This window comes from Rhipicephalus sanguineus, chromosome 10 (genome assembly GCF_013339695.2).
Source record: "Rhipicephalus sanguineus isolate Rsan-2018 chromosome 10, BIME_Rsan_1.4, whole genome shotgun sequence".
NCBI classification, from domain to species: domain Eukaryota; kingdom Metazoa; phylum Arthropoda; class Arachnida; order Ixodida; family Ixodidae; genus Rhipicephalus; species Rhipicephalus sanguineus.
The window spans coordinates 110477839-110504678 of NC_051185.1; the positions used below are offsets into that span (position 1 = coordinate 110477839).

Sequence of the window (26840 nt, forward strand, 5' to 3'; positions counted from 1 at the left end):
TGCCGTCTCTGAAAGTTCGATCCACCTGTCAAAATAATGGCTGAGCCGCGCGGCATACTGCGTTGCCGTCTCGCCATCAGCTGGCTTTCCTGTACGGAACCGATCTCGGAAGCCTTCCACGGTGAATCGAAATCGCTTCAGCAAAGCAGCTTTTACTCTTCCGTAATTAGCTGCATCGGTAGGAGTCAGCCTACCGTACACACTGAGCGCTTCGCCACTCAAGCAAGTGCTCAAAGCCGTTGCCCATTGCTGCTCCGGCCAATTTTGGCTTCTAGCTATCGTCTCAAACCTGTGCAGGTATGCATCAAGGTCATCTTTCCTCTCATCAAACGCCACAAGCAGCTTGCTTGGGTTCAAACGGAAGCTATGATCTTCCCTTTCACTGCTCTCCACTCTAGCCTGGACGGTAGTCTCTATGCGCTGCTGCAAACGGAGCCGTTCGAGTTCCAATTCGTGCTGCCGTTGCCTTTCTCTCTCAGCCATCTCAGCTTGCATTTGTCTCTCTTGCGCCTCTCTTTCTGCTTTCTCCCTCTCAGCTGCTAGCCTCTCTCTCTCAAGCTCCAGTTTCAATTGTTGTTCTCTTTCTTCTTTGGCCCTCTCAGCTGCCAACCTCTCTCGTTCAAGCTCTGCTTTCAGCTGTTGCTCCTCCATCTCTCTTTCTTCCTTAACTCTTTCTCTTTCTTCTTTTTCCTTTTGGCTAACCCACTTTCGTAGTTCGGCCCCAGAAAGACCCATCTTCTCACCAAGGGCAACTAATTTCTCGAGATCCATGATGCCCGTCAACGATAGCCTAGCCGCGTGCACAAAATCTCTGCCTAACTTCGAATTCCAAAACACTTTCTGCACACAGGTTAACGAGAACGCGGTGCAACAACCAAAAATCGTTCGCAAGCACTATCAACGTCTCAAGGCTCTTTCTCCCTACTTTGGACACACTGTGCACCAAAAAGGTCCTGTGTCGCGGACGCCAGAATAATTGTCACTAATCCCGTTAATGGGGACGGCAATCGCCGGGCAGATTCTAAGGGCTGGCGTCACGGCCCTCCGAAAACGCACCACGAAAGCGCGGACAATTTAGGGTTGGTCCTTTGGTGCGCCAGCGGACGCCGGTTGTGGTACAAAGACCGAGTCAGAGCCGAGAGTCGATAACACAAACGAAAACGAAATATATTCTCAGTTAAGGCAATACAAATAACACAAACACGTGCACACTCGGCTGGTACCAGTTACAACTTCACAATATAACTCAGATGGTGTTTACACAACGGGAGATAAACAAACAGATCACACGCAACAAATGCAATCACATGCATTAAACTATTCAATGACCGTTAAAGTCCTGAATAAACAATGGCGTATCCAGTCCACAATACTTGGACGGTATCGAATGCTTCTCTTCAAGGAAACACTCACGCCAGCTCCAGCGTTGATCGTCGTAGCTCAACCGTCGTCGTGACTTGTCACGGCTCACACGGCGTCGTCATCCAATTCTTCCAAATTGACGATCGGCCGACCGCACACCATCATAAACACGTCTTCTTTGGCTAACGGAGCCACACTTCGCATAACTTCACCATCACCGGGCCGACTGACTCGCTCGCTCCTTCGCTGACTGTCTCCCTCCTGTCTGTCGTCGATTGCACGCTTTTATCCCTTCTCCCCCGGTTTCTAGAAGCGTCGGGATGTTTCTTCGGCGTGCAGTACAGCTAAGCCTGGGGAAAGGGCGAGAGCTTTCTCGTAGGTTCGAATCGCGGCGGCATCGCTCGCGGAGGCGTCCCCCCTTCCTTCTAGAAACATCCAGGATTTGCCGGGCGGCGCATTTACAAAGGCGAGCGGATAAACCCCCCCCACAATGCACCGCGCCACGGCGCTCTCTGGGGCTATGCATTTTGGACAGCCTAATTGTGTCGGGCGGCGGCGAGTCCCCGTGTTTTCGTATCAGCGGACACGTAGCGACCGCGGCTGTGCCAGCTGTTGCAGCTGTGCTGCTGGTGCTGCTGCCATGCTGCGCAGTGCTGGTGCTGGGACGACGCGAGTCCCGCAACCATAGCAAACGCCTTACGATGAATCGGATACTCGAGAAGAGACAGCAAGGGCTTCGCGAGACGCTGTGCGCACACTTCTCGCTGCCGAAAGCCGTCTCGTTCAGGACGCATTGAAGCGGACGCAGCCTGCAGCGATCAACAACGCGACGGACATTGCTCTACTCCACTTGGTAAGTTTTTGTTGCTGCTCAGCATGAAGCTATAAAAAGCGCGTTTCTGATACTACTGTCAGTATATCTAAGGCTACGAACGTTGCTCGGGCAGCAAGCGCATCTTCCACTAGCTAGCGGCGATGCATGCGTGCGACCATAAAAGCCTGCGCGCAAACTTTATCGTGCTGCCGCTCCCAAATTTGCGAAGATAAAAGAAAAGCACGCAGCCCTAAAGCACTGCCTTTACTGGAATAAATTTAAGAGGGCAAAATTGAACTTAATTGGGAGCTCTTCGAGGATATGCTTTTTTTTTGGCTTCACCGCAATACGGCTCTGTGTTCCGCGGTGAAGGCAAGTGAGACTCGCACTTATCTGCACTCGTTTGTCGTTTCACCTTTCTTTCCTCCCGCTGTATATTGTGTGATCAGGAAATATTGTGCAACCCTCCTCTATGAAATTGTCGAGTGCAATAGGCTCTACTCTCCATGATGTCTACACTTTGACGCTTCATCACAATAAAAATATGTATCAGGGCAAGGCTTACTCAAATCACTTCCGCCACTGTAGTAACCACTATACCCATGCAAAATAAAAAAAATACGAGATAACAGTTTATTAACATGAAAAGTGTCCCATGAAGTAAGAACAAGCAAAAAAGATTTTCGGTAATTATTGGTATATCACAAGCATAAACATGTTTATACATATATATATATATATATATATATATATATATATATATATATATATATATATATATATATATATATATATATATATATATACACAGACATCAATGCTTGTTGAAGCAAGGTAAATAACTTGTAAATGTGTGCAGAGCAAACATGACAGAAAATTCTGTAGTGCTGTGAAGTTCGGAAGACAACCGGAAAGGCGCGACTGCACTCTGGCAAAGTCTGATAACTGGTGTACGAATATTCGAGTTTCGAATTCGATTTGACTTTCGAATAGCAAGTATTCAACGTTTTGAATAATTCAACACGACGAATATCTAAGACGCGACAAATGCCAATAGTGCAATTTGATTAGGGTGGGATGGCAAAAAGTAACAATAACGTCACTAAACTTCATTAAATTTTCACCTGCCGTTAAAACTTTCATCGATATGATGGTTCAAAAGTGAGCGCATGTTCATTTTAAGAACGATTATACCGTTTCCATGGCTCATGGTCAGGGAACATTCTGTGATACCCGAATTGCTGGCACTCAAAAATAACCAGCACACTGAGCTCAGATCTTATAGTCAAGAGGTTCACAAATACTTCAATGAGCCCCTAATTGCAGGAAAGGATGATACTTTAGCTGACTGCAAAGAGCACGGAGCTGCACTTTATCAAGGTATCGCCATAATCGCTTTGCGATACCTTCCCAACCCTGCTACTGAGGTGCCCAGTAAGTGCACGTTTTCAACTGCAGGAAACACTGTAACATCAGGGCAAGAAAGCCTGAAGCCAGTTCATGTGAAACTGCTTGTGTCATGACAATTCGTAGTCTTTTGGTAGTAGTCACTCACCACGTTATGTGCTTGAAGACATGAGCAGATTTTATTTCCTTGTTCTTTCTTTCAATTTCAAATAAAGCTTTCTGTATTCGATATTTGACATTTTCAGCCACTATTCGGCAGTGTTAGGTTCAAAATGAAATTTCACTATTTGCGCACCCCTACTGAAACAAGAGACCTCAGAGAAACTCGCCATCAAGATGAAGGAAGCAGAGAATACAGCAAAGGGGTGGGAAAGGGAAGTGAGGGAGAGGAGTGATGTGAAGGTGAGGAGGTGGGAGAGGGTACAGCATAGCCGTGTATAGTACAGTGTATAAAGGGGATGGGAAAGGGAAGTGTCGTGTCGCTTGTGTCGTGTTCTCTCTTTGTCTCCATCAGTGCGTGCTGTCCGGTAACGAGGGCAGTGATGTGGGGGTTGAGAAGGCGGGAAAGGAAAGGGAGAGTTTAGCATAGTTTAGTGAAGGTGAGTGGAGGAGGAAGATGAGTTGGAGGTTGCAGACAAGGCCACCATGTAGCTCCACTGTTTCCGAAGCCATCGCAACACTGGTGCGTAGCTGCCCCAATCTTTTTTTTTAAGACACGGGGTAAGGTAAACTTCTTTTATTATTGAAATTTCTCTTTGTTTTGCTTTTGTGAAATAAGGCCTTCCTTAATAATGTCCACTGCCCCACACATATTACCGCATTTTGATTGAGCCAAAACCACAAGGTTTTCGAGACCAGCTGACGAGCAGCCGCGCCCTCTTAGGTCGTGTAGAAGCTGAGCTTTCTGCCGCAAACGAATTTTTCAAAAACCAAAACTGGTAGTTTCTCTGAGGTTAGCAGGTTTTAAAAAAATCACTTTGGCTACCTAAAGGCACATGGTGCAGTTTTCTTAACACTCGCAGCATTTACCGAGTCCACTTGCCTTCTGTGTGCGAGACGTGGTTCTGCGCACGTATCTTGAGTTTAGTTGCACCTTTGTTGATTTTGTTGCAATGGGAAAAGATATGCTCGTGTTGAAAAAACCACCGTTTGGAGAGCGTAGTATAATTGGAAATCGACACGGTTCAGCTACTTACAGAACGAGACCGGGAGCACTCGCGCAAGTAAGCTAAAAACGGTGTCACCACTAGGACAAAATGTTACCTGTAGTGACAATGGCTATCCTTTGATTGATGTGGAGCTCATACAAACCGTGATTACGAGTATCTGTGTATGCACAGAATGCGGAGGAACGATCGCACTCGTAGACAACACAATGGATTGTGTTCTTTGGAATGGAAACCCTCAGAACGGCCACCTTTGAAACCATTCTAACTTTGAAAAAGGCCAGCATGGCCTGAGTAAATGTTCTGAAGGCCGTTCACACATCAAGCCGCAACATGGTGATATGGTTAGGCGAGATTGACCACCGTCGATAGTATGTTGCCAAAAGAGAGACAGAAGATGACAGAACAAGCTAGGGAACCAAGAAAACAAGAAGCAAGAGGTTTATTCATGTGATCACTAATATGGCTCATTGCTATTAAATTGCTAAGTACATATTCTTTTTGAAAAATTATGAAATAAACTTGCTTTTTGTCTTTAAGTCTCTATATCTCAAGAATTACTTGTGTGCCTCATTATCAGAACAACTTTAAAGGACAGAAGGCTGATTTTTTAACAGAATAAAGTGAACACCAGTACAAAGCTGCTGAGCTAGAATGTTGTACATATGCAAATAGCTTTCATTTTTTGGCAGCTTTATTAAAAAATAACAAAAATATATTGCCTTGCTTAAAAATTTGCAAAAATGTCAACACTTGAAATGCAATTGTAATTCTAGCTGCATTACAAGAGATGCTCATAAATAAAATTAATCATATGAATGCTTTACATATACTGTAAAATTCTGAGCAAGCACGGTGAAAGATAATTGAACAACGTGGAGGGGGGTCCTCGTTTGGTCGCAGACCAAAATTCGATGTGGTGGTGGAGAAGAACACCCATCTGTGCTTCTAATGAAATGCTTTATTCAATACCCCGCAGGGGCGCCTGCGCAAGCAGGCGTTTGGTGAATGGCGTCACTACGGACCCGAGCCAACAGGGTGATTTCGACCCCCTCCCACGCCTCGCCATGCTTGGCTTTGCTGTGTCCGAGGAAAAGGGGATCCTGGGGGTTGAGCCGACGCGGGGTGATTGGACCTGTAAGGCCCCCGGCAGAGGCAACACACCCCTTTGGCCCCAGCTTCACGTAGACGGCACCCCTGGGCTGACCCACCCAGAGGAAATCGGCAGTTGTCTTTTCCTATCTCTCTCTGTCTCCACATTTTCGTCTTTCTCTCTCACTTTTGATCTTTCCTGTCCTCTTCTCTCTTCAATTTACTTCCGTGTTTCATGGCGGCAAGGGTTAACCTGGTGTGAATATCCAACCATGAGTAGTTAGATGAGGTTATAGTAACAGCATACGACTGGCATCGTGCAGGCTTGTTGACAAGTCTAGCCATGTCCCCTTGTTGGGCTCCATGGTGGATGGTTGGCGCTGTTGCCGAACACTTTCACCTTTTTATGGCTTCTCAAGCATCCACTATTTTTGATCAGTCTCGGAAAAGAGGCCACACCGAGGCAACTTTTCATTTCAACACACAATCCAAAGTATCCTTCCAAAAGTACCATGTCATCCACAGCGAAGGCACACCAGTATGAAAGCTATCTCCATTTTTGGTGGCCAAGTGCCTGAAAGAAAGAAATTGGACCCAAGTACAAAGTTTCGAAAATGTCAAGCGGTCACCTGCTCCTAGAGCTAGCCGAAAAAGAACAAGTATCAAAGCTATCCGAACTCGCCCGCATTGGTGACACTACCGTAACAATTTCTGTCCACAGATCCCTTAACACCAGCAGGGGAGGAATATCTGAAGAAGATTTGTTAGGCCTAAGTGACAAGGAGCTCCTCGAGGGGTTTCAGGATCAAGACGTCATAAAGGTACAGAGAATTGTCATCTGCCGCAACGATCAGGAAGTCCCCACAAAATACGTCGTACTTTCCTTTGGAACGAGCGAAATGCCCACCTCCCTCGAGGCAGGCTACGTGAAAATAAACATCAGGCCCTATATTCCTAATCCTAGACGGTGTTTTAAATGCCAAAGATTCGGTCACACATCCCACTCATGCAGGGGAAAAGAAACATGCACAAAATGCAGTGAAAACGACTACACAGCCGTAAACTGCGCATCATTGCCACTTTGTGTGAACTGTAAGGGGGATCACCCAGCACACACCCACTCATGCCCATCCTGGAAAAAAGAAAAAGAAGTAATTGCTCTCACCGTCAAAAAAAGATCTCGTTTTATGAAGCGTGGAAACGGTTGTCGTACCTTTTCCGCAAAAGTTACACTGATGTGACGCAGTCGGGGGCAGCGTCACAGAGGCCTCAGACATCCTCCGGGTCCGCACAGAGTGGTCCAGTTGTGACTCCTTCCGCCCCCGTCATGGAAGCAGCGTCTGCTGCTCCATCCACCTCAAAGGGCCCTCAGACTCCGGTCTCCCTGGGTCCTAAAATCACTCGAATGCCAAGGTTCGAGATCCACGTCTCAGCGCCGAACTCTCGATCTTCCAGCGCCTCTGACAGGGCGATGGAGATCGACTGAAAACCTTAGTGTCATCGACACCGAAGGACATGCGCTCCCTGGAGCGCGCCAACTGGACAAGGTCCCAATAACCACGCAAAGCAAGCGATAATCATAATGATTATCGCATTTGTCTGTAGTTTAAGTTCTTAATAATGCTAATAATATGTGTATGTGGTTTGTACGTGTGTGTCAGGTAGTGCAGTTATCCCTTTTGTCTTAATAATGTCACCTATCATCTCTTAATTTAATCGAACAATCCCCACAGGTATATTTGCTTAATTTTATTCCATCATGGCTTTTATCATACATTGGAACTGTAGAGCATTAATGCATAATTTAGGTGACTCAAAGGACATCATTAAGTTCTCACCAGTGGCTTTCTGCCTCCAAGAGACAAACCTAGGTGCAAAACATGCTCAATTTCTCAAGGGCTATACAATTGCCCGAAAGGACCGCGAACGCTGTAGCCGTCTGTCAGGAGGAGTGGCTATTGTTTTCCAGGGTGTCACTCCTACCCGAGATGTCCAACTCAGTACATCTTTCGAGGCCATAGCAGTCACCATGTTATCGTACAAAACTATTACCATTTGTACACTTTATATCCCACCCCACACCCATTTTACCTCTAAAAACCTAGAAAATCTAGTAGAATAGTTACCAAAGCCATTTGTTTTAGTAGGGGATTTTAATGCTCATTTTAATCTTTGAGGTAGTGACAAAGCTGATCAAAGAGGGCAGGTCGTTGAAGATTTTGTCTTGTCAAACGATATCTGCCTTTAAAACACAGGTGCTTTGACCTACTTTTCAGCAACCTCACGCACTTTTAGTTGTTTAGATCTTGCTTTGTGCTCACCATGTCTTTTTAACGATCTTAAATGGGAGGTCCTCGACATGTCATATGGTAGTGATCACCAACCTGCCATCATCAAACTCATGTCATCCCACCAAACTTTATCTAGCAAGCCACGCTGGTGGAAATTGAAGCTCGCGAACTGGCCGCTTTTTACAGAAAATGCAAAGCTTGAAGAAGTTTTCTCATCGGAACTTTCTGTTCAGGAAGTTAACAAAAAGTTCATCGAAATTATAATCTCAGCGGCAGAAAAGACGATACCGCAGTCATCCGGCATTGTGCGCATTAAACTAAATCCTTGGTGGACAAGAGAGTGCACAGAGGCAAAAAACCAACAAAATAAGTGCTGGGGAATGCTATGAAGATACCCCACCTACACCAACATCATAAGCTTCAAACAGGCAAAAGCCAAAGCACGATTTATTCATAGGCAGGCGGAAAAGGATTCATGGCAAAAATATATATCATCAAATAATAGTTCGGTCACACCAAAATGTATCTGGGACCAGGTGAGGAAGTTTAGAGGAGAAGACTTATCGTACACAATACCACTTCTTACAAGTCCAAACACAAACAACACTACAAGACCAGGCCAACCTATTAGGCGAACACTTTTACGAGGTATCATCTTCAGGGAATTACACAAACGCTTTCCTCAAATACAAAGAATCGTCTGAAAGACACAGACTGCCGACACAGACTGGGGGCGTGGAACTGGTGCGGATATGACTGCACCGCTGACGCTTACGCTGTTCTTTCTGCAGGTACTGCTCCAATCAACCACAAGCAAACCAGTTTTCGAACTACAGCCTGATGACTTATCAGCTCAGTTTTTGCCGGACGGTGAACCTTTGTTCAACTGCTCGACATGGGAATCAAGCGACATTGACCAAAACGACGGAAATCAACGAGTGTGCCTCGCAGCTGAAATTGGCCGCTGCCGGTCAACCAACCGTGGACTGATCGCACAGACGACTGCAGCCTACAAATAGCACGGATCTTCACTCGGCGCTTGGGGCATGGAACCGGTGCAGATATGACTGCACCATTTACGCTTACGCTGTTCTTTCTGCAGGTTAGTAAGCACTCTTATCGTGGTTACTTAGTATATTCCCTGCCGGTTCCACCCCCAGTGGCATTTTCAAGTGTCGCTAGTCATTCGCTACGCGATGTTCGTGTGTACCAAAAACGACGTCATTTTGTGCTCTTTCGCCGCATTGCATTCTATTTGCTTTTGTTGCTTTTGTGTGGCGACGTAGAATTAAACCCGGGTCCTTCCGATATAGGTACTCCTGCAACAGCTCCTAAGTGGTCAGCAGGAGATAAAAGACAAACTTAGTGCCATTGAGAAGTCACAAGCTAAAACCAAATCAGCAATGGCTAGCCTTACTTGCATGCATAACGAAACTAGAATCGACCATAGGTAAGATGGACGAAATAAAAAGTTCAGTTTTACAGTGTAAAAAAAAAAACCTGTAAAAATCAGGATACGAGAATGCACTCTCTTGAACAAAAAGTGGATGATATTGAAAACCGTAGCAGGCGGTGTAATTTAATCTTTTTTGGTATTGAGGACACAGACAAGAGTGAATCATATGACGTAGTTAAAAAGAAATTGCTAGAGATATGTTCTTGCACTCTGACATGCGATAATATTACAATCGAAAGGGCACATCGCTCAGGCAAGTTCACTGGAAACGGACCTCGACCAGTTATCGCTAGTTTTGCTTCATTCAAAGATAAGCAAGCTGTTTTGTCAAATGCGAAAAAACTAAAGGGCTCCAAGATAAGCATATCGGAAGATTTTTCTGCTGCTGTTAGGCTAAAAAGAAAGCGTTTGCTGGAATACAGTAAGGCAAATAAAAAGGAAAATGATAAAATATGCCTTAAATTCGACTCCCTGTACTTAAATGGTGTCAGGTATATATTTGGGTCTTTGTAAGAAGGTTGTGCAGCGTGGCACGATGAGCAGGATTTGTGACATCAAACATGTCGAAAAATACTGTGCGTGTAACACATGTGTGGTGTATTGCATCCCTTTAAGTTGTGACAAGTTTTACGTTGGACAGTCGGGTTGATGTGTCAATGTTAGGTTGAGGGAGCATGAAAATCTTCTACCCACGGGCACGGGTGGTAACTTGCCGCTGCACTGCAAGTTGTGTGGTTGTTCGCCTCTGTTTGATAAGGTGACAATTTTAGGTAAAGCTAAGACGCAGCGAGAACGGGAGATTATTGAGGCATTCCATATCTGGAAACTTGGTCCAGACAAATGCATTAGTGCGGCTTCGGTTTATCTTACCAGGAAAGAATTTTTGTTTCTAGCACAGAGGTGATCTGCTTAGATTAGCTGTTTGTGCTTTTTGGGTTTTGGGTTGATTGGTTTTTGTTTGTCAGCTGCGCATGCGTCGTACGGTCTGGGGGGGCAAGGTTTTTCCGAAATAAACGTCAGTTGTTAGTGTCACGTCTCTGCGCTTTGTCTCTGTTTTCTGCCGCTCTGATTTTCCCATTTTTCGACGTTTTGTGGCTTCTTTTGTAGTTAACTAAGTATGTACCAACTTGCCCAACAAGCAACTCTCCTGAATATATATTTGATGAATCGCTAGACCAAGTAAGGCGTGCTGACTGACTACGGTTGACAAATAGGTCACTGCTTTCAGTATTGATTGTGAACTGTCGGAGCATTAGGAATAAAATGGACGAGTTTGCTGCCCTTCTAGACATGACTCAGCCTTCTGTGGTGCTGGGAACAGAATCCTGGCTTGATGGAACCATTAGTGATACGGAAATGTTTCCTGAAAAATATATTTCTTCACAAGTATATTTCTTATCGGAGGGATCGTAAATGTCGTGGAGGTGGTGTCTAATAGATGAAGCGATTAACTCTAGGGTACTGCAAATGGAAGTTAGCCACAGCGAGGCTGTCTGGGCTCTGATTAGATTTTCAAATGGCAAAACTGTCTCTCTGTGTTCGTTTTATCGTCCACCAAGTAGTACAGCTAATGTTTTATATGAACTAATCGATGCGGTTGAAACTGTCAAAACGGACTACGTGATAATAGGAGGCAACTTTAACCTCCCAGAGGTCAATTGGGCTCATCACGGGCCCACATCGAGCAGGCAGAGTGAATTAACCAGAGCGATTATCGAACTATGCGGCACTTATGACTTACCACAGATGGTCTTGCAGCCAACACGGGGAAACATTATATTAGATCTCATGCTCATGAACACCCCCACAGCTGTGAAGTCTTCTCTGGTACTTCCAGGCATTAGTGATCATGCTGTTGTTCACTGCGAGTTAAATTTACAGTATGCAAAAATCGCAAATTGCGCTAGACGACGGATCTATAGTTATCAGAAAGCCCGTAAAAGTGATATTGAAAGTTCTTTGGATGCATATTACGATGTTTTTGAAACTTTAGCGGAAACCAAAAATGCAGATGAATTATGGAACATATTTAAGCTAAAACTTCTCGAATTACGCGACCGATATGTGCCATAATGGATAATGACGCCACGGCGCAGCAGATCTAAGCCGTGGTGCACAAAGGAAGTGCATAGCTTAGCCAGAAAACGAGCAACCGCTTACACTGCATACAGAAAAACACCTTCATCGCACTTGCGCAAAAAAGACTTGAGGTAATAACCAAGCACATGAAAAGTGTGTTAAGCATACAGAAAAAGAAGTTCTTTGGGTCTTTTGGAATAGGAATACAAAGAAGTCCTAAAAAACTCTGGCAGCTAGTCAAACTAACGGCAAAGATAGTGTCTATTCCTCCACTTGAACTAGACGGAAACTTACTTCATAGTGACATTACAAAAGACACACATCTTAACCAATATTTTAGCTCTGTCTTTGCTGGCCGCTCAAGCGGCGGTGCCATTTCAGCACAAACCTGTGTGAGTGGAGAGCAAATGGGAGATATTGTTTTTGATCAGCGGAGCATCCAGAAATTGTTAGAGAAATTATGTGCCTCAAAGGCCGCTGGTCCGGACGGCCTACAATCTGCTTTACTTTCTATGTGTGCACGTTCTGTATCAAAATACTTGTTTGTTATCTTCTCAAAGTCACTGAGTGAAAGTGTCTTGCCGGATGATTGGAAACTTGCTTATGTTGTGCCAGTGCAAAGGTTTGGCCCGCGCAGCAATGCGTCAAACTACCGGCCGATCTCAACATTATGAATCGCCTGAAAAAATTACTCCTTATTATCGCCTGAGCAACATGGATTTCGACCTGGGTTTTCTTGTGTTACACAGTTGACTGAATTCACACATGATTTGGCTAGTGCACTGGATAACTGGTATACTGTTGACTGTTTGTACTTGGATTTCCGTAAAGCGTGTGATTTAGTACCTCACTCATTACTGATTCAGAAGCTGTCCTGGTACAACATAAACTCTACTTTATTGAATGGATCAAAGCATATTTGAACTTCAGACGGCAGATCAGTCAGACTGCGTATTATACAGAGTATTATACAGAGTTTTAAATGGAATGCAGTCCGATCAAGTGGATGTTACTTCAGGTGTGCCGCAAGGGTCAGTGCTGGGGCCGCTTCTTTTTCTTATCTACATGAATGACATCTGTTGTGGTATTTCGTCCAGACTCCGAATGTTCGCAGATGACTGTGTATTATACAGAGTTATTCATACCGTAGATGATCACACTGCACTACAGAACGATTTGGATTTGATTAGCACCTGGTGTAATATTTGACACTTGCGACGCACTGTTTTAACACGAAGACACACGAAAAACAACAGGTAGTACACAGACGAGCGCAAATTTAGTAGTCAAACCTCGTTAATACGTACCCGCTTTAAACGTACTAACGGTTAAAACGTAGCTGCGACGAATCCCTGACCGAGTCCCATAGAGCCCAATGCATTCGCTGACCGCTTAAGCCTTAGTGGTTCGCCCTATGCCTACCGGTTAGTGCGTACCCTGCGTACCGCGATAACTTTTTGTGCCATAAAATTTTACTGTGCTGCTCAACTTCCTGACGCCAGAATGTGCCGCCAAAGGTCTTCCGCCTTTTTGAGAAGTGCGCAGATCAGTCGATCCCCGATTCCGACTTCCGCGCGATTGCGGCGACGCCTTTGCGGGTAAGCATCGGGAAAGAACGAAGGCGAGGTGGCGGCCACCGACGAACGCGCCGACATGACTTATCGCCGACAACCTTATCACAATAAGTATCTTCAGCGATCTGCTTGGGCACGCGTGCGGCGCAGCGCTACTTTTTAAGCCTACTGCACGCTTTTATTAGGCGACAACCTGAACGCGCTGGGCCGCCGATCGCTGCCGCTTCGTTGTGCGCGGCCGTCTTCAAGGCTGAAGTTGAATTAATGGCACAAATGCTCGGGTAGGGTCGAAGAACTTCAACCACGTCGAAGAACTTCAGCCCGACAGCAAACGCTACTAAGCCGTCATAAGGCGCGCACCGCTTTGTAGAAACGAAAGCAGATCGCTGTTGCGTAGTTAGCGTTGCGGGTCGCGGGCGCCGAGAAACCTCGCTGCATTGACGCTATCACACTAAACGCACGTGTACGATACTGCAAGCGTAGCGCGGTTGTAACCATACTGCAACCTTTTATTAGTCGACCACACAACGCGCCTCCGTCCGCTGCCAGGACCGCTAGAGAATCGCGGAGTGCGCATCGCTTGCATGAAGCTCGTCATCGCTGCGTTAACCGAACAAGCTACTCGCCGCATCTGTGCACGATCTGGAGCGAAGTGGGTACGAACGACATTCCCACGATAAATGCGCGCGTGCGGCACAGCAAGCGGCCCGGTAGTGACAACGTGAGCCGAGTAGGCGACGCGCTGCACACAACTAGCCGGGAGACGATCGGCTCCCGGCTCCACGCGGCCGTACCGCGTTTCACTGGAACTGTCAGTTTTCGTTTAGTGGCAGATCGCGGTTAGACGCACACACATATACCGCGGAAATCACACTGTCCCTTCTGTCGCTATGTCGGTCACTGCGTTGACCACGTATCAGGGACCCTGCAATAGTTTCGAAATGCTCTTCGGCGTCGCCACTACGCGTTATCGGGCGGTCGTGCGAGTGTGCCAGGAAAGAAAAGGCTTTGCGGTGGGTACTTTAGGCAATATTTGCTGTGGCACTCTATTTATTTGGGCGATGGCGTACGCTAGGAGATGCAAATTTGTACTTGGTGTTTAATGCGTACTACCGTTTAGTGCGTAGTTATGCCGCGTTCCCGGCAGGTACGTATTAACGAGGTTTCACTGTACAACCGCTGAAGGGGCGACAGGTCCGGAACAAAGAAGCCCGATGTACTTGAAATAACAACTAGAAGGGCCATGGTAGGGGCTAGTTGGTTGTACATATTTGACACTTGCGACGCGCTGTCTTCGTGTTAAAACAGCGCTTCGCAAGTGTCAAATATGTACAATCAACTAGCCCCTACCATGGCCCTTCTAGCTCGTGTAATACCTGGCGCATGGACATAAACGTGAAAAAAATCTGTTTATATGTGCTTCACTAGAAAAAAGTGCTGTAATAATTTTAGTTACACTATTAATGCAGAAAAACTGGCAAAAATGTTCGACCATAACTATCTTGGTGTTTACAGCAGAATTATCCTGGCGTCGCCATATCGAGTATGTCACGTGCAACGCTTCAAGTGTTCTAGGTTTTCTTAGAAGAAATGCAAGAAATTTACCTATTGCCGCAAAAGAGCTCTTGTATAAAGCCAATGTTAGACCAATACATGAATACGCTTGTTGCGTTTGGGACCCTTGGCAGCAAGTAGACATTCAAAGGATTGAAAGAATTCAAAATTTAGCTGTGAGATTTGTTCATGCCGATTATACCCGCCACTTTAGCGCGACCAGTGCAAAGGAAAGCCTTGGATGGGAGTCACTGCAGCAGCGTAGGCAATACATAAGGCTAAAATTTTTTCACAGTATATTCCATAACAACACTGGTATTAACCGGGATTTTTACATGCACAATCCTGATTACATCTAACCCCGTCTTGATCATGCCTACAAGATAAAGGAGATAAGATGTAGGATGAACTATTTCCGGATGGCGTGTTTTCCCCAGAACAATTCGCGAGTGGAACAAACTGCCTCATGATATTGCCACTGTTATCTCCCCTGAAGTATTTGCTTCCTCTTTACAGAACTCGTATCGTAAATAGTCCTCGTGATCCCCTGAGGGGTATTTGCTTGTGTATTTTTAGTACTAAAAATGTTTTGCTTTTCTTTTGTCCATTTGGCTACTTGCTGCTGTACATTTATTCAATTACCTGCTTTTGGTTTGCTATGTTTTTATTGTACTCCCCCCCACTGTAATGCCGAAAGGCGCTGTGGGTATTGTAATAAATAAATAAATAAATAAATAAATAAATAACTGAATAAATAAATAAATAAATAAATAAATAAATAAATAAAAGTGCCTCAAAGGAATTCTATAACCATGATCTCACATTAGAAGAAATAAACAGGGTACTTTCCGCTGGTAAAAAAACAGCAACAGGGCCTGACCATGTGCACTACACAATGCTGGCGCACCTATCCCAGGCATCGGCGGAGGCACTTCTCCAATTTTTCTATTTGAACATCTAAATAGCGCGAACTTCAGGGACGAAAGACAGGAGAATGCGACACACACAAGCGCTAACTTCCAACTGAATTTTATTGAAGAAAACATGAATATATGGGGTAACACTACGCCTGCGCAGCTTCACATCCACGTAACCACATTCACTTCTAAGTGATAAGATTTATCTCTCTAAAGGCACACCACCAGTTACATAGAACAAAATAAAAGTTAATAAATCACATACCACTATCTTGCAATATGCCCAAAAAACATAGTTCCTTTGCTGACAGAGCAATGGAAGGCACGCTTATACAATGCCTAACATCCTTGGCCATCTCTGCTGCTTCTACTATCTCTCGCGTTCTTTGGTCATCATGAGCGAACAATACAGCACATTTTTCAAATTCCGGCGTACACCCGCAGCTTCGGCAATGCGTCGCCACGTGACCTTGCAGACCTCCCCGGACATTGTACGCGTGCTCCCTGAGACGGTCGTTTAAGCAGCGCCCGGTTTGTCCCACATATCTGCTGCCACATGTTAAAGGAAATGAGTGAACCACTGCTTCTTTACATTCTGCAAAGCGTACTCGATGCTTCGTAGAACACGTGCGCTTTTCTTTGGCCGTTGGTCAAGTCATCTTGCAAAGGCCTGATAATTTCTTGGGTGCCGACATGACAACCTTGACATCTGCGTGCTGCCCCACCTTCTTTAGATTATGGGAGACACGGTGAATATACGGAATTACGGCAAACCTTTTATTTTGACTTTGCACAGCTTCCGCGGTGGTCTGTCTTCGCTCTGGCTTGGCACCACCTCTTACATTCTTTATCTTGCGATGCAAGACTTCTGCCACAGCTGTAATTACTTCTTGTGGGTAACCTGCAGCTTCAAGCCTCTTGATTTGCATTCGGAAACTTTCTTCGATCAGACGCGGGCATGATTTTTTCAACGCACTTACAAGACAAGATTCAACGATAGCCCTTTTGACTAATTTAGTGTGCGCGGATTGGTAGGGTAGGAGCGGCTTTAAACCTCTTGGTTCGTACAACCAAGAAAGCTCATCAGAAAACCTAATCTTCAAATCTAGAAACTTGATTTCGTTGTTCTGCGGCAACTCGTGAGTTATGACCAGGGGCTGTAAACCTTTGGAAAAAATAGATAAGATGCCGGATACACTTGACTCGAGGCTAGCATCACTTGGTTCAAACAGTATAAGATAATCATCGACAAAACGGAAAATTTTTTGCACTCCTGCCTCTTTAATTTCCATTGAAATATGCCTATCGATGCTGGCTAGGAACAAATCGCTCAGAATGGGGGCGATACACGAACCAATGCACACTCCCTCTTTCTGCAAGAACACTTCGCCAGACCATTCAACAAAAGTTGAGGTAAGGTACACTGTTAAAAGCTCAAGAAAACCCGCGGCTGACATACAAGCGTCATTCTGAAAGGCTACAACGCCGAACTGATCTATGCATTGTTCAACACATGTTAGAATATCTTTCTGGGGGATCGAATAATAGAGGTCTTTAATGTCTACTGAAAAACCTGACATCTTTGTCCTGTGATTCTGCTGCAAATAAGTTACCACTGCCTCTGAGTTCTTGGCGTGGAACAGGTCATCTAGATTACACAACTTCAGCTTGGTTTGTAGAAAGCTTGCGACCGACTTCTGCCAACAGTCACTTTCAGATACAATAACCCTTAACGGAAGACCTGGTTTGTGCGTTTTCGCTGAGAAAAACACTTCAAGGCACAACTTATCACATTTCTCAATCGACCTCGCGAGAAAATCCAAGTGAAGTTTTTGGCACAACTTCTTAGCTTCGGCTTTACGCTGCCTTAAAGGCACATCCTTGCATTGGCGAAACACTGAGTCCACAGCTTCCCTAGCCTTCTGCTTAAAAATACAGTTAGGGAACACCGTAAACCCACCTTCTTTGTCGGAGGTTCAAATGGAGATGTTCAAATGGAGTACCAACTAGCCCAAACATGCACCTTGCTCCAATTTTTCAATAAAATATGGGAATCTGGTTAATGCCTGAAGATTGGAAAAATGCAATAGTTATACCTTTCCTCAAATCTGGTAAACCCCCAACATCACCGAGTAGCTACAGGCCCATTGCATTAACAAGTCTCGCAAAAACATACAAGAGCATTATATACATAACTTACCTTCATTCTTGAAACAAGACACCTTATAGACTCACACCAGCGCGGATACAAAAAGGGCTGTTCAACAACTGACCATTTCGTGAGACTGGAACACGAAATACGAGATGCATTTCTACACAAACAGCACTGTCTCGCGGTATTCTTTGACTTAGAGAAAGCATACGATACAACTTGGCGATATGGAATTCTCTGAGACCTAGCTGACTTGGGGATTCGTGGAAGAATGTTGAACTGCTTATGTGATTTCCTGTCAAATAGAACATTTCAAGTACGTCTTGGCACAGTGCTGTCACGAATATTTGTCGAAGAAAATGGTGTACCACAAGGGTGCATTCTGAGCACAACTCTCTTCATAGTTAAAATGAACTCCATTAACATGGTCATACCGCACACAGTTATGCACTCCTTCTACGTTGACGATCTACAAATCGCCTGTTGTGCTTCGAACCAATCATCCTGTGAGAGGCAACTCCATCAGTGCGTGCTGTCCGGTAACGAGGGCAGTGATGTGGGGGTTGAGAAGGCGGGAAAGGAAAGGGAGAGTTTAGCATAGTTTAGTGAAGGTGAGTGGAGGAGGAAGATGAGTTGGAGGTTGCAGACAAGGCCACCATGTAGCTCCACTGTTTCCGAAGCCATCGCAACACTGGTGCGTAGCTGCCCCAATCTTTTTTTTTAAGACACGGGGTAAGGTAAACTTCTTTTATTATTGAAATTTCTCTTTGTTTTGCTTTTGTGAAAGAAGGCCTTGCTTAATAATGTCCACTGCCCCACACATATTACCGCATTTTGATTGAGCCAAAACCACAAGGTTTTCGAGACCAGCTGACGAGCAGCCGCGCCCTCTTAGGTCGTGTAGAAGCTGAGCTTTCTGCCGCAAACGAATTTTTCAAAAACCAAAACTGGTAGTTTCTCTGAGGTTAGCAGGTTTTAAAAAAATCACTTTGGCTACCTAAAGGCACATGGTGCAGTTTTCTTAACACTCGCAGCATTTACCGAGTCCACTTGCCTTGTGTGTGCGAGACGTGGTTCTGCGCACGTATCTTGAGTTTAGTTGCACCTTTGTTGATTTTGTTGCAATGGGAAAAGATATGCTCGTGTTGAAAAAACCACCGTTTGGAGAGCGTAGTATAATTGGAAATCGACACGGTTCAGCTACTTACAGAACGAGACCGGGAGCACTCGCGCAAGTAAGCTAAAAACGGTGTCACCACAAGGACAAAATGTTACCTGTAGTGACAATGGCTATCCTTTGATTGATGTGGAGCTCATACAAACCGTGATTACGAGTATCTGTGTATGCACAGAATGCGGAGGAACGATCGCACTCGTAGACAACACAATGGATTGTGTTCTTTGGAATGGAAACCCTCAGAACGGCCACCTTTGAAACCATTCTAACTTTGAAAAAGGCCAGCATGGCCTGAGTAAATGTTCTGAAGGCCGTTCACACATCAAGCCGCAACATGGTGATATGGTTAGGCGAGATTGACCACCGTCGATAGTATGTTGCCAAAAGAGAGACAGAAGATGACAGAACAAGCTAGGGAACCAAGAAAACAAGAAGCAAAAAGTTTATTCATGTGATCACTAATATGGCTCATTGCTATTAAATTGCTAAGTACATATTCTTTTTGAAAAATTATGAAATAAACTTGCTTTTTGTCTTTAGGTCTCTATATCTCAAGAATTACTTGTGTGCCTCATTATCAATGGTTTTCGATTTTCCACACATAAAACTACCGCTGTTGTCTTTGCGCAAAAACGAGGACTATTCCCTGACCCTGTTCTTAAACTAAACATCAAAATGCCAGTAAAACAATATAAATTTCTAGGAATTACATACGACCGAAAACTCAACTTTCTGGCACACATAAACGCATTAAAAACTATCATAATTCATATGGCGTAGCGCACCACGACAGCAACAGAGAAGAGGGACGCACACACACACCGCTAACTTGCAACTAATGGTTTTATTTGCGATCACACATGCCTTTTATACAATAAGAGTGGATCGATAAAATCGAGAGAACAGCATGTAAAGATACAGCACAAAGCCTGCACATGTACCACTAATCACAACAATCTGCACCCGCCAACGTCAAAGCGATGATTCCAGATACATCTTTTCTTTAGCTGACAAAGCTAAAGATGGCACACTCACACATTTTTCTTTCCTTTTGTCGATTTCGTAGGCTTCAATTATTTCCCGCGTGGTTCTGCTGCAGGCCCCATGGAGAATACGGGTATATTGAACCATTGGGGCGCAACCACACCTCTGACAGTGAATTCCCAAATGACCAGATAGAGCTTTTTATACATTGTACTGGTGTTCCCTAAGTCTTTGGTTCACACACCTTCCAGTATGGCCTATGTAATGCATTCACATGTCAAAGGGATACAAAACATAATGCCTCGACTGCAATTGACAAATTTTTCCCGGTGCTTGATCATACAATCCCGCTTCCCGCTACTCTTTGCATTTACCTTTTTGCACATCCCTTGTAATCGTTCGGGAGCAGAAAAAACCACGTACGCACCGGCCTTCCTCGCTATCCTTTGCAAATTATGCGAAATGGCATGCATTTAGGGCACTACAGCAACCTTGGCTGCCTTAGTAGCGGCTGCCTGCTCCCCGGCGTTTGCCCTTCCCTTCCTGCTCACATTTTCGGTTACGGCGGTCAACAGGTGCATGGGATAACCAGAATCTATTAAACATTTAGCCTGAGCCCACAAGCTTGCATCAAGCTTGTGGTGACACGACTTCATTGGTGAATTTTGAAAAGAAAAATTAATCACAGCACGCTTTACCAATTTTGAGTGAGCGGATGTAAACGGAAGAACCGGTTTATTTCCCCACGGTTCATAGCTCCAGCACACTACTGCCGGCGAAAAATACAGACCGAGGTCTAAAAATCTTATTGAAGTTGTCTTTAGCTATTTCATGCGTCAGCACTAGGGGAGATAACTCTGTCGCGAACACGGTTAGAGTTTCTGAAACTACCGCATCAAAATTGTTACGTTCATTATTAGCATCAGATAGTCGTCTATGAACCTAAAAACAGCAACAACATCCGTGTGCTTCACACGCTCTTGAAGGCCTGGCTAGGTTAATGGAGAAGACAAAAAAAAGTGGATCTAGACATATTTTTCACGGCGAAAACGCATAAAATTGACTGCCCTTTCCGAGTGATCATTTCAGAGAATGAAAACTGGCAAAAGTGCATTGCTTTGTTTCTACAAAAGTACTTGAAGTTGACTTCTCTTAACGATCCTTTTTTGGTGAAAAAGTCGGAACAGGTGCTAGATTTTTTCACAGGCAAGGAAAAAGCGAATCATTTAGCATTTTCAATCGATTTAAAAGATCTTTATTACACCCTTCCTCAGGCCGATTTGATGGCATGTGTGTCCGAAGGTATCGACAGAGTAGATGCGGTTCAATTCCAAAATGCTGCCACAAAGTGTATACCTAAACAAACTGAACTTAATCAAGCCACTTATCTTACGTTTTGAGGAGTACTGCCGCACATATGTCATCCCTGAAGAGGCACTAGATGTCGCAAAGAAACCACCAAGACTGTCGCCATGGTTCGACCTGGCGCAGCTCTGCGATTTGTCATAAAGCCGTCTAAAGTAAAAATACACCCCATCAGAACACCTAATCCAGGAATTTCGTGCACTTCAGGATAAATATAGGGATTATGCCGAATTTTATACAGATGGCTCGAAAACAAGAAACCACGTGGATATTGGGATTGTGACTGGAAAAAGTGCCCTTAGTGTGAGAGTACATATTATTTCCATTTTTATAGCCGAAGTTTACGGCTTATATGAAGCAGTTCGGAAAATCATTGCTGGTAAACACAAGAAAGCAATCATATACACCAACTCGTTAAGTGCACTGAAATCCCTGCATGTTAAATCTGAATGTGAGCCATTAGTTGGCGACATTTTAAACATGGTGTTTTTAAATAGCGCAGTAATTTCTCTCCATTTCTGCTGGGTGCCAAGCCATGTTGGGATACCGGGAAACGAAAAACCAGATGAATGCACCTCTTTGGCAGCACACAAAGCACTTGCAAAAATAAAAATTCCCCTGAAAGACAGCCAAAGAACAATTCGTCAAGCACTGTTAGCGAAATGGCAGCAACAGTGGGACTCATGCAAAAATAAGCTCCATGCGGTAAAGCCTGCGATTCGCTGATGACATTGCATTGATGAGTAACGCGGGAGACGAATTACAGCTCATGATTACTGAACTGGATACGGAAAGTAGAAGAGTAGGTCTGAAAATTAATATGCATAAAACTAAAGTAATGTGGAACAATCTTGGCAGAGAACAGCGCTTTGCGATAGGTGGCGAGACACTGGAAGTTGTAAAGGATTACGTCTACTTAGGACAGGTAGTAACCGCGGAGCCGAACCATGAGAGTGAAATAACTAGAAGAATAAGGATGGGTTGGGGCTCATTCGGCAAGCATTATCAAATTATGAATGGTAATCTACCACTATCTCTCAAGAGGAAGGTATATAACAGCTGCATCTTACCGGTACTTACCTACGGAGCAGAAACCTGGAGACTTACAAAGCGGGTTCAACCTAAATTGAGGACGACGCAGCGAGCGATGGAAAGGAAAATGATAGGTGTAACCTTAAAAGACAGGAAGAGAGCAGAGTGGGTCAGGGAACAAACGGGGGTTAAGGACATCATAGTTGAAATCAAGAAGAAGAAATGGATATGGGCCGGGCACGTAGCACGTCGGCAGGATAACCGGTGGTCATTAAGGGTAACTGACTGGATTCCAAGAGATGGCAAACGCGTGAGGGGGAGACAGAAAATTAGGTGGGTAGATGAGATTAAGAAGTTTGTAGGTATAACGTGGCAGCAGAAAGCACAGGACCGGGTTGATTGGCGGAACATGGGAGAGGCCTTTGCCCTGCAGTGGGCGTAGACAGGCTGATGATGATGATGATGATGGTAAAGCCTGTACTTGGAGAATGGAAGACCTGTCATCACCAAGAATGCTTTGTTGAGGTCATTTTATGCAGACTCCGAATTGGGCACACACACCTGACACACAACTTTCTACTCACAAAAGAAGAACAACCAACATGTGAAAAAATGCCAACAACTGTTAACACATTCTAATCTCATGCCCCGACGTTGAAACGCAGAGACAAAAATGCTTCAGCAAATTATACAAACAACACATACCTCTACACCCTACTTTTCTTCTAGGAGATCATCCTCTAGTACCATTGTCTGATGTGCTAAACTTTCTTAAAGAATGTGGTTTTTTAAGTAAGCTCTAAAACTGCATCATATCACTGCCCATTATTTAACACCTTGTGACTGGCGCAGCATAGCCTCAGCTGCTTTTGCGCCATAAAAAACGAACTAACCAACTAAGCTTTATTCAATACACATGCACTTACTATTTTTAATGAACCGGAGGGAACCCTCGTGTGAAATTTTGTGCGTTATGACAATGGGGGAAAGATGTTCTTCAAATGTACCAACAATTTGTGACAACTTGCAATGCAACCTTGAGTCAACACACTGTAAAGGTACTAAGAAACTGTGCACATATCTAGAGACTCCCAAAACTAGGGTTCGTAGAATCCACTACTGCAGTAGTCTATAGTCGAGGACAGCTTGAAAAAAAAAATGGTGAGGGGGCTTGCTCATTCTTTGGCGCATATTTCAAGTCTTTCGAAAAGGGGAAGGGTGCGCTTGCTTAGGTAGGGGTGCTTGCTTGGTATTTTACGGTAGTAGTTTCCGAGGAAATTGGTCTTAAATGCACCTTAAGGAGGTATAGGGCCTACCCTGTGCCCTTATGTTTAAAGGGGTCATGAACCACTTTTCCAAGTAATGATCTAATGGCCTCAGTATCGGAGTGTACTGCCTCCCGAATCGATTGCCGCAAAAATTTCTCGAATCCGTCGAGAATCAGCGGAGTTACGGGGGTTTGGCGCACGCTCCCAGCGCTTTCTCTCTTTTCTCGTGCCGGCGAGCGCACTGGAAGCTAGACAGGGAGGGATGGCATGGGGGAAAGAAGTTACGCCAGCGCGCGTCATGAAACGCGATCGCTCTCCCGCTGTGATTCGCTTGCGCGAGTGCGGCTACCGTGTACTGAGGAGTGCGGCGCCGGCAAGTGGCGGCACCCCGCGGCAAGAAGCGCATCTGATCCGAACGCCGCTCTCGATTTACGTCGGCTATCGGCCAATAAGCATGCTATGTCTCTTGCGACGTACAGCGGACAGACGCCCCGCCCACCGACGAGAGTGAGAACCGGCCTCTGTTTGAAAAGAGGGTGCCTGGGGAAACGGCAACTTCGCGCTCCGCTTGTGGCCATTACGCGGCGCGCACGACTGTAATATTTGGCAGAGCAGTTCATAGCCGTGTCAGCTTTCCGCAGGATGTGTTTTTTCAATCAGCCCAAGGGGTGCTTCATGACCCCTTTAAAAGCTTGTTATATGGGCCAGGTAGGAAAATTTTAAACACAAATATTTTACTATGTATAACTTGCAACCTACTCATATTCAAATCCTAAACTCAATATAAGTTTGCTTCAACTTCGCTTCACACCAAGAAAGAGGCATTCCTGGTATAACAGCACAAAAGGACACCGTCAAAAGGAGACCAGACGACACTACCGCAAGTGATATTCGCACAAGCCTAGTTCTCGTTCGTAAAAGTGTTGTGCAAAGTCGTTGGATCATAATAAAAATGCTCGTTTTTCTTTGTAATAGGTTATATATTCAATTCTAACTTAATTCAAATTATTCGACCAAATTGCTTTCCTTAGAACCTCACATTTACTGTTTGCCAATCACTAGACTTGGGAGTTCTTGCTTCTTCTGGCTGGGCTGGACAAGTGTGTGAAGAAGTGGCTGAAAATCCCATGCATGTTTTCTGACAGAGCAGACTGCTGCAGGCCTATGTGTTACATTTAAATGTTGAATGGGAGAACTGAAGGTTACCCAGCATACAAATCGTCAATTTTCGTGCATATTGGGAATTCACTGTGAGCAGGACTGGACATTTCTAATCGATTTCCTGTATTCTTAGTGCAATGAAGCTATCTGTAATGTTCTGGTAAAGTTGTTAAAGTGAAAGACTTTTACTTGAGGTGCTGCCTCACATTCTTGAAAGTCCTTGCATTTTGGCCTTCAAAACTTGCATATGCTTTGAAAAACTGAATTACTCATAAGCACTAGTTAAGGTAGAACTGGGTTATCTTCAATATACCTCATCCACCAGAATCTTCTGATGGTCTCGTCAAGCCTCGCCGATGCCCATGGGGTGTGGAAGAAACCAAATAATGCAAACAAAACACAGTTTTTATTTCATTTGTGTATTTATTCACTTATTTATAAATAATAAAATCACCAAAGTTGATTTTAATGGCTTTGGTGCAATAATGACATACGTAGCAGTAACAACACACTATTAATGCAAATTGATCTCTTTTTTTTGCTTGCAAATGGTGCTTTCATTGCTTATTGAGCCACCTTTGCTGCTTTTCAATGCACAAGCACTGTCAATCATTGCCACACACCTCCACATGGCAGTCCTCCATGCCCATGCAGCATTAGAAAAATGTGAGTCACGTTAACTGAATAGCGTACGCCCATAGTTGACATGTATCTCCATATGCAGTGCCCAATAGATGTGCTGCTTGCTGAAAGTATACCTGGATAAGCTTAGTGATAGAAATATGTGTCATCAAGAGCACAATTTCATTAGCAATGCATAGCATTGTATGCATTTTTTTTCTGGGGTCCTCTCTTTTGTGTGCTGCTTGTGTGCTTCTCTGTGTTTGTATTCAATTTTATGCCTTCTCTTTGACTTGTGTTATGGTGCTGACATATCTGGGATTCCTGATTGTTTCCATTTCCTCATTTTCCTTTGAAAATCTCTGAGAAACTCGAATAAAAAGTCACTAGAGAGCAAATCGCGGAACTCGGTACTTAAAAACGTTTTGGTATCCACTTACAGGCTGACCACCAAAACAGTGTGAATCTGGGTCCTTAGGAGCTTGAATGCCACCAGGTACCAATGCTCTGCTCGTTGTGGACAAGTACTGCGACGAAGACAGCACCTGCCTTTGTGCAATACTTCTGAATGCTTCTTCATTTTGACTAATGCAAAACTGTTGTGCAATTTAACCTTTGTTTACTTCACTGAAATAATAAATGAGGCCAACAATTACAAGAGCAAGCCCGGAAGTGTTGAGACTTCATATTACTACTCTGACTAAAAAATAATAAAAATATAGTTTTTTAATGCAGGAAGTTCTTGCTTTTGTTTATTCCAAAACAAGCCAACTGCATCTCTTAAAGGAGTGTTGACACCTAAAATCGGACTGTAACTTGACATGAAAAGGACTCCAGCATAAGTTTTCAGTGCTTGCAAGGAATGCCATAAGGAATCTTAACCATTTGACACACTATGTACACAATTATGTACACCACTTGATTTTGCTGTTTGTATCAACTAGGGGCTAAGAAACATCAAGATATACACAATTATGTACACCACTTGATTTTGCTATTTGTATCCACTAGGGGCTATGAAACATGAATATATATCGAGCTTCGGATGAATTGAACCTTCTGCGTAATACATTTTTCTTCATTTAACTTCATTTTGCAGTGTACTGTTGCATATTTATTTATTTTTATTTTATTTACCCTCAAGGCCATAGGGCATTATAGAGGGGAGTGGTTACCAAGTAGACAAGAAATAAAATACAGCATGAAAATAAGTTATTCAACAAACAATAAAGTCATCATTATACAATGTTAGCTGCGTAAGGACAAAAGGACAACGAACACAATACAATAGGAACATGATACATAACAATACATAACATAATACAATTGCTTATCGCAAAATATTAAGTTTGTCGGAAATGATGGCTA

General features: G+C 44.3%; 1 long non-coding RNA gene across 1 annotated transcript; it reads left to right on the forward strand.

Annotated features, from left to right (window-relative positions):
* Positions 1-6248: 6248 nt before the first annotated feature.
* LOC119372252 (uncharacterized) lies at positions 6249-26162 on the forward strand. Its single transcript, XR_005179490.2, has 3 exons — positions 6249-6662; positions 8924-9234; positions 25915-26162. It is a non-coding gene; the product is annotated as an uncharacterized LOC119372252 (long non-coding RNA).
* The last annotated feature ends 678 nt before the right edge of the window (positions 26163-26840 follow it).